This window comes from Aptenodytes forsteri, unplaced genomic scaffold (genome assembly GCF_000699145.1).
Source record: "Aptenodytes forsteri isolate BGI_AS27 unplaced genomic scaffold, ASM69914v1 Scaffold66, whole genome shotgun sequence".
NCBI classification, from domain to species: Eukaryota; Metazoa; Chordata; class Aves; order Sphenisciformes; family Spheniscidae; genus Aptenodytes; species Aptenodytes forsteri.
Window position 1 is genome coordinate 2159661 of NW_008795131.1, and position 9315 is coordinate 2168975.

The window sequence follows — 9315 nt, forward strand, 5'->3', positions numbered from 1 at the left end:
GGGTGACCCCGATGCTGAGGCTGGGGTGTGTTGGTCCTGACCCCTGCAAGGGACATGCCTATCCCAGCTGAGGTGTAACCTGTGAGAGTAAGACCCTGAGGAGGAAAATTGTTGCTGTTTTGTTGGCATCTGAGTGGCCCAGGATAGTGTATGACAGCAGGAGATGGTCCCTGGGGTTGAGCTGCCAATGGCCATGACTGGTCACCCAGAAAGCTGCTGAGGATGCAGTTGGAGGAGCTTCATTGGGATGCAAATGGATGTAAATTCATGTAAACATGTCTCGGTGCAGGTAGTGGCTCGTGCCCAAATTATGCAAATGTTCTAATCCAATAATGCTAATGTCATGATTATCCAGCAACACGATGTTCATTAATATGGTTCCCTGGCTCTTACACCCATCACTGTCAACATGATTACGCTGAGGCAGAGACTTGCAGTGTCTCTGGCAAGTGGAGATGGTCTCAGGGAGGGAAGGGGACACCCAGGTCATGGCGGGACCAGGAAGGACCATTCGTCTGCCTGGCGAGGCCCGGAGGTGCCACGTGTCCTGGGGAGTCCCCTCCACGTGCCTAGCCAAGGTACCACCTGCTGCCACACTCTCCTCGGGAGGCCCTTCCTCCCAGAAGGAAACTCAGAGCAGATTTCACAGTCCCCAAAAGTCTGCAGAGTAGCTAAGCTAGCATTTCTTAATATCCATTGCTGTGATCAGATGAACAGGACTAGCAGGGCCATCTAGTGACTCCTCTGGCTGCTTAATGACCTGGGAGGTGCCCCCCCTTAGATAGGTATAATTTTAATGTTTGTATTTTGAACCATGCGCTGTCCACCTCTCCCTCCATCTCCCCTTTTTTTGGCTGGTAGTTATCTCTTGCTCTGCAGTTTTGTTTTCCCTGGTTCACTACAGAGCTAGAAAATGCTTGGGCTTCCTCACGGTGGAATGGAAATTTGTCCTGCATTGCCTTGGGTCGGGTGACATAAGGTCAGATGGCTAAATAGCCCATAGATCTGAGAGGAGAAGGATCCTGCAGGCTGGCTTGCCTTCCTCAACGCCGTCGGTAAAGCTGCTCTCTGGGCAGGAGTCTGCTTGTCTCGGCTGTGGCCTCAATTTCTTTGCTGCTAACCCGCAGGTGCCGGTGTAGCTGCTTGCCGGGGCACTGCGGGGCTTCCTCGTCGACGGCTGCTCCTGCAGCTTTGTGCCAGCTGGCAGCCACGAAGAGCTCAGAGCTGCCTGCCCCGGGGAAGAGCTCAGCACACCACCCTGCTGTCTCCCCAGCCAGCAGGACTGCTCCCTCAGGTACCTCCTGCGGGTACATCCACAGGACTTTTTGCAGTCCCAAAAAGAGTGGGTTTGTCTCTGTGGTGCAAACATGAGCAGCCCTGCCCAGTTCAGGGAAGCTGGGGCCGTTTGCCCCCTCCAACAGCCTGACCCTATAGTAGATATGGATTTGCCCTTCTCCTTGCACGGCTCCAGGGCCTCTCATTTTGCTTTTTCATTTGTGTTGCTTTTTGCAATGTTGGCATGATACTGGGATTTGTGGATGCGGCCAGGAAAATGCCCTGGTAGCCGATTCCCTCGCAGCTCACCGAGGCTGTTTGAGCCTCATGATCCAGGAACGGGCAGGACAACTCCCAGCCGCGCTGGCAGCAGCTGGGAGGAGCAGCAGCCAGGACAGAGCTCCGCCAGCCATTGCAGGGCTATGACAGGTACATTTACTGCACTAAGTATCAGCACGGAATGGGGGCTTTGGTTAGATCAACATGAGCCAGCAGTGTCTGAACGGGAGCCAGCAGGGTGCCCAGGCGGCCAAGAAGGCCAATGGCATCCTGGCCTGTATCAGAAATAGCGTGGCCAGTAGGAGTAGGGAAGTGATCGTGCCCCTGTACTCGGCCCTGGTGAGGCCGCACCTCGAATACTGTGTTCAGTTTTGGGCCCCTCACTACAAGAAGGACGTTGAGGTGCTGGAGCGTGTCCAGAGAAGGGCAACGAGGCTGGTGAGGGGTCTGGAGAACAAGTCTTGTGAGGCGCGGCTGAGGGAACTGGGATTGTTTAGCCTGGAGAAAAGGAGGCTGAGGGGAGACCTCATCGCTCTCTACAACTACCTGAAAGGAGGCTGTAGTGAGGAGTGTCGGTCTCTTCTCCCAAGTAACAAGCAATAGGACGAGAGGAAATGGCCTCAAGTTGCACCAGGGGAGGTTTAGATTGGATATTGGGAAAAATGTCTTTACTGAAAGAGTGGTGAAACATTGGAAGAGGTTGGGTTGACGGTTGGACTCGATGATCTTAGAGGTCTTTTCCAACCTCAATGATTCTCAATGATTCTATGATTCTATGATTCTAGATTGCTTTTGACAGGATGTCGTTGGCCTGATGTGTATGTGGGAGAGGAGCAGCTATAATGCTCTCTTAATGCAGCCAAATTGCTCTTCAATTCTGCAAAACCAAGATGTTATTTCATGAATCCCTGGAGCTCGCTGTGCAGCATCTTGATGCTGCCTGTTATCGGTGGCCTTTTCCCTCTGCTTGCATCCAGCTCCAAATTCTCGGAGCGTGGGATACGAGCAGTCCTCCCCTTTTCTCTGTGAAGCTCGGCTGCTTTTTGCCCTTGCTTGGCTTCACGTGTGTTAACTCTGGAAGCTAGTGGTGACTCCTGAAATGCTTCCTCCCACCAAAATGTGAGCAGAAAGTCTATCAATTTCCATGGCAACAGGGCCAGGCCCTAAATGCTGATGTTAACTCTGTTTCTGGACATCTATGGAGTCTGAAGAGCTGGGTGTGAGGGAGGCAGCGGTGCCCAGCTTGAGTGCAGCTCCCCAGGCCAACACTCCTTGCTTGTCCAAGCTGTTGTAGGGTAGGTGCTGCTGCAGAATAAACATTGGGCTTTGCTCCTGGCTGCCTGGAAAGTCTTGAGAAGTGATGTTGTCATCTTCCTGCAGCTGGGAGACAGTCGGGAAGGGAAGAGGTAAAAGCAGGGTAAAACTACTAAGACAAGTCAGCTGGATAATCTCAGAGGACATTGACTCCAGCTCAGAAAGGCAATGAGAGCAGATAAAATTACCCTAATAAGAGTTGATGCTACGCAGAACTCTCCCCTCCTGTGAATTCAAGGGATTTGGTCTGCGTTTAGCTTACAGGTACATAACGAAAAGAGCCAGCGTGATGCGAAAAGGTGGCTTTGCCTGGCCTCGCGATGGCAAACCCCTGCTAAGGCTCTGAAGTTAGGGGGAACCTAAGGACCACGAGCGGAATAAGAGGAAAAAGTCAAAAAAGGCTCATTCCTAAGAAAATATCCCTGAGGACTGGCCCTGGACAGCGCTGTGTCCCGAGACGGGATGACAGCGAGGGTGAAGCAGGACGAAGGCAGTTAGGGGGAGGGTTTGTGCAGGAGGGCATTTTGGGGCAGCCAGGGCTCGGGGTCCTGCTTTGCCCAGGGCTGCCCTGGCCCCTCTCTCCTGCAAGTCTTGCTTTCTCTGGTAGGTGCTGGCTGCAAGACAGCACGATGCAGTGGCGATACCAGAGTGGGGAACGTGGCTCACATTTCTTTTGAGGGCTGACCCTAAATCATCCTGCATTTCTAACCCAGCCGAGTGAGCTGGGCACTGCTGCCTGCCAATGCAGGGAACTCATGGTTCTTCCCCTCTCTGCCATCGGGAGACTCCTGAAAGCAGCTAGCCCACCCCCGGGGATGCAGGTGTGCCTGCGCAGGTTAGATGGGTGCATGGGATGGGTGTGCTTCTGCTCTCGCCCCGGGTTTGGGGAGCAGCGGGTGCACGGGCCACGCTCGCGCAGCTGCAGAGCTACCCGGCATCTCACTGGCAGGCTGCCCTGCCTGCAGGCTGCCCGGCTGCTCCCCGGCCCTGCTGGCTTTAGCCTCCATGTCGAGAGACACTTGCAGGCCAGTAATGCACAGGGGCAGCACACCCTCCCCTTGTGCACCATTCAGTTGGATTTTCCTGCAGCTTCCCCTTCTCACTGCGCACAGATCCACCCCTAGTGAATTTGTGTGTATTTAATATGTGCTCCGTATAGCTAATATTTACAGCAACTGATTATCTACTCTGGTTGATTTGCAGGTGAATAATGTGTTGGAAATGGTATGTCAGGGTGCACACGCACAGCATGTTCCCTCCCTGAACAGGAGAGTAGACATTTCACAGGACTCCAAAAACCAGTGCATTAAAATTACAAAACAAAACACCAACTATTTTGGGATTCACATTGAAATGGCAACATATGCTACACATTAAACATCAGCCCCTACCGAAAGTTTAGCTATTCTGGGCCCATCCTGAATGGTGCTGAAGATGCGCAGGGAGCAGATGCCTCCCTACCTCCTCCTGTCCTCTTGGAAGCTCCCTTGCAGGTCCATCTGCGGGTAGCAAAGTGCTGGTAAGAAAGACGCCATCCCCCCTTGCTGTAAGTTGGGTGTTTCATAAGGTCTCTGGGAACCTTAAGCAGTATTTTGAGGGGAGAGGGCTCGCTCTCGTTGCCCTTTGCCTGGCTTTCTGAAAGGGTTTGTTTGTGTCTGCTTTGTAATAGAGTGTGGGCTGTATTTTACCACAGTGATTTCGTTCGCAGCTAGTAATTGCTGGTTAAATCTGGTCAAATGATGGTTGTTAGCAGGGCCTGTTTGAGCACAGATAACCTCAGATATTATTCGCGCAGAGGAGCAGTGGGGGCCAGGGTGCACTGGGATATCGGCACTGCTGGGGAGCCTTAATCGGCACAGCCTGGAGTAAGCCTCTTAGGATTATTTAGCCAAGTTTCCTCGTTATCATTATTTATTATTGCTTTATTTAGCAAATGCAAAGGGTGTTTAACCAGGTAGGGTCCACAACGCACTCGACGGGCTCAGCCAAGCCTCCCCAGCAGGGCAGAGGGCAGAGATCTTTCAGGGGAAGCAGCCTCGTTGCCGGTAGCTGTGCATCAGCCAGAAGACAGCGCCTTGCGTGAGCCAAGGAGCAAGGCACATGTTGTTTTTCAATTAACCCCCTTCCCATGCGCACAGCCATGCTGGAGCTAAGCTTATTTGAAGAAGAAAGAAATATGTTTCATACCTGCCAGTGGGGTGGACTGGAGACAATGTAGGTCCCAAGTCACCTCAAAGGGATGGAGTGGTCTCTTCCAGCAGCGTTGGCAGAGCTGGGCTGGCAGCGTGGGTATCCCCCGTTCCTGCCTCCGCAGCCAGGTTGAGCTGGCGGTTCCTGCTGGCACCCTCTCATGCCTAAGGCTGTGGGTACTTGCTGTGGCTTAACACAGGCTTAAAAATGGCTGGGAAAAAGCAAAAAGAAAGCTAGGGCTGTGCAGGCTGGTGCTGGTGCTGCCTTGTGTCACCTCCCTGGGTGACTGTCAAACCTCCCTGCTCCCAACCTGCAGTGGGTCCCTCTGGGTTCAAGGGTGTGTAGGATCCAGAGGTGGTTCCTCCAAACGGAGGCTTTAATTTGGCATCAGCTCTTCATGCACTCTTCAGGCTCGTGTCTTCTTCAGCAGCACCGGCAGAGCGGAGGGTTTCTGTGAGATCATTTGGGTTTGAGCTGACGAAGTATTAAATAAAGAACCAGTGGGTCAGTCATCAAATCTCTGGTAAGCGATGGGGATGTGCAGTCCTGCTGCTGTACTTTTCATTCGGAAAGGAATTGATTAAACTGGAATCAGCCCTTGTTCTTGTTGATTTAAACCGGGAGTAACTGACAGCAGAATTTGATGCTTAGTGTTTGAAACAAATTTGGTTGAAGCGTGTCCTGAGGACAGCCTGTATTTTTGGATGCGTGTTTAATCTACGCGCTGCTGTTTTGTTTGCTGTAGGAATGCTCCTTCTGTTCGCCCGTTTGCGCGGCACCGGCAGGACAGCTCAACGGTCACATAAGGAAGCTGGGGTGCTGCATGGCTCTGCTCAGGGCACGGGGTGAGTTAGTGGCACAGGCTTTGTTTGGGATGTGCTTAAGTCTCTGCTTATGCCCCTTGTTCAGGACAACATTTAAAGTCTAAGCTGTCCTGGAACAGGATCCTTTTCTGAGCCTGGGCTGGAGTTGGAGTGATGGCTCCTTCGTCCCACATCCCAGCTCTCATTATGGGATGCTTTTGGCACACCAGCCCATGCCCTCATCTGATGTGAGCAGCTGAACCAGTCTGTTGCACCTCAGAACAAGCTGCTGAAGTGCAATGTTGCGTGTGCTGAGCTCAAGGATGTTGTCACGACTTGCACGCACCACAGACAGGAAACACAGCTGTTGACAGGGGCGATGTGCTCTTTTCCATCATCCCATTCCTGCTTCGACTCTGTGATGGCCATCTTCACCTTCTCTAAAGGATGTCCTCCCTTACTCCAGGGATGGAGTATCCCCCGGCAGAGTGGCTCTGCTCCCTGCCAGGCAGAGCTGTCGGTCCCACTGCTGAAAGCGGCCACGTGATATTTAAACTATCTCCCCTCTTGCCGGGCTGGCAAGGAAGCCACCGTTCCCCCTTTCGGGGAAATGAAGGCCACGTGCGTGGGCACTGCAGTAGCTCTGAATCACCCTGGCAGAGCGAGGGATCAAATCAAGTCACATTCCAGGGCATTAGACAGACGGTGGGAATTAAAAGCTTTACCTGGAAACTGGCTTTGTATCTCCAAGCCCTGCTTTTGTCTCCCAGCCCAAGTCTCTATTTTTGTCCCTTTTACCTTCCGTGTTGTGGTTCATCATGTATGCCAGTGCTTGGTGCCTGGCATACTTGGTGCTTGGTGCAGCCAGCCCCAGCCACGTTTGGGGAGCCCTCAGTAAATATTGGGCTGCGCAGCCTAGGAGGAAACATTCAGGCAGTGTGAGATGGTAGGAAGAGTGTGGTTTATCAAAAACAAGCTGCTTTGGGACTCATTAAAAGCTAAGGAAGGGCTCCAGCTGCTTTCAGTAGGCTTGGGATCAGTCAGAGACTAGAAAATCCCATCTGGGCTATTAGCAGTAAGTCATGGTTTTGTTTCTTTCAGTCTATAAGGTTTGGGGACAGGCTCTCCCTTGGGGGCCAATCCTGCCCTGACAGCAGGGAGGTTTGCCTGCTTCAGCTCTGTCTTTGCTTTTCCCTTCATCTGGTCCCCACGTGCACCCTGTCCCTTGTGTCACTGGTTGCTCTATGTATCCCTGGGTGAGCTGAGCATCTCCCGTCGGTGCTGCTGGGCCCTGATCCTGGCCGTGGGCCATCAGCGGTGTGGGGCAGCTTTTGGGGTACTGCACAGCATGGGAGGAGGCAGAGCTTGGGGGCTCACCTTAATTCCCAGAGCCATGATTTTCTGACCTGTAAAACAATCCTTTTCTATTTGGGTCTTAACGCTCTTTGAGGAAACATTTGAAATAATGATGCTTTTGTAATGGCAATAATGACATTAGGCTCCCATACATAACTTAATTGTATGTATTTATTTATTTATTTATTTGCCCTTTCTTAGCGGGAATCGCTGCTATTTTCTGGGCATCAGGCCCAATTTTTGCTTCGTTCAGTCTGAGTCCACACTGCATCCTGGATGCTGCACCCAAAGATGGAGCCTGTGCGGATGAGCACATCCAGGCTGCTCCAAACCTGGAGGCAGCTCTTTGTGCCTCCCATGACGTTCCCACCCATCGTCTTGCCACCCACGAGTTTTTCAGCCTCGGCCACGTGGACGCGAAGCAGGTGGCATTTCCATCTGAATTAATATACTAGGAGTCCTTGGATGTGGGAAGGGGGTTAAACTGTCTCAGGCTGGATCCGCTGTTGGACCTGGCTGCAAGAGAGCAGTTTGTCTCCTGGCAGAGCAGCGCAGATCACCTCTGCGCAATAAGCGGGAGCTGCCTCGAAGCGAAAATACGGCAGAGGGAGGAAGGAGCGGCTGAGCGGTTTCCTGTTCTCCCAGGTCATTAGAGCATCCGTGTGCATCCTGTCAAGGTACAGAGCAATGACAAGTTTGGATGCTTCAGGAGAGAAATGTTTGCTTCCTGGCGAGAAGTAAATTAGGTTAGTTTGCCTAGTTGTCAGTATGTTATGAGTCAGGGAAGTTCATTAACATTTAGCAAAATCTGAATTAAAAATGGAATTTTTCATTAGACAAAAAGGTTGGGTGTAATTTTGCTGGGTTTTAGGGAAAATTCTCCAAAGAATTGAGCTTTATTTTTAATAGACATCTGCATGCCAGCCTGCAGAGACTGCAGTTCTCTGTGCATTGATATGGGATCTGCGTGTTGTCAGGTACCTTGGCGGTAGCGGCTGTGATCGGCTTGACATGGTGTATCCCAGCTTCACGCCAGACCCACCACGCCTGAGCCAGCAGAAAGTCTGCACTGCGGGAGTTGCCCCTACAAAATATTTCAGACACGTTTTCCTGGGCAGGGTGAGTTTCTATGCAGCATTTTGCACCATGTTCTCACAGCATTTCTCTTCTGGCACTTCTTGCTCAAAAGTCCACTTCCAGTAGCTTGTGGAACCATAGATTTATTGATTTGAACACAGGAGGAGATGAGGTAAAAACACCAGTTTGAGACCAACTCCCTGAGCAAACCACAGCTCAGCATTTACCAGGGAGCCCGTGGCAGGCTGCTGGGAGCCTGTCCCCTTCCCGGCTGGTGACGGGGCCCCGTCCCTGCCCGGAAAGGTTGCCAGAGGAGTGCTGAGCGTGGCCACGCTGGCTGTGGGCCCTGGCCCAGCCCATCGTTCGCTCCTCTGCGATGCTTTACCTGCTGCATTGCTCTATGAGGGCAGCCACAAGCCGGCTGGGAGAGGCTGTGCCGGCCGGGCTGCGAGCAAGTGCCATGTGTTGCTTCAGTCCCTGGTGCGTTCCCAGCCCCAGAGGCTGCGGGCAGCTCGCCCAGCCCGCCCGGCTCATGCTGAGCTCCGGAGGGGGGCATTGCTGTGGGCTGGGGCCAGCTACAGCAGCGGGGTGCCAAATCTGGGCTGCCCCTACCCCTGCGAGCAGCGGTGCGGCTGGAGCTGGGAGCAGGCTGCGTGCCACCCGCGCCCCTCCTCAGTATGCGCCAGAGCACCTCCCTGGCACGGCCCTGCAGCGTGCCGGGAGGGCACGGGGGCTGCCACGGTCCCCAGGGGCTGGGGCAGCCCTGCTTCCCTCTCGGCAGCATGCCGGGGATGCGACGCAACAGGACAGCGGCTCCTGACCCGGCGCAGTGACCTTCCCCCCCTCCGGAGAGGTCTGGCGGGGACCGACCCCACATTGGCAGGGAGATGGGGTGAACGGGTGCGGGGAGGTGGGCTTCGACCCAACTTCTGCTTTGCTCCCCCCCGGGCATGGCGGGGCTTTGCTGGGGATGGGGCAGGGGGGCTGGCTGCCCACACTGGCAGCCCTGGGGCTGGGGCGG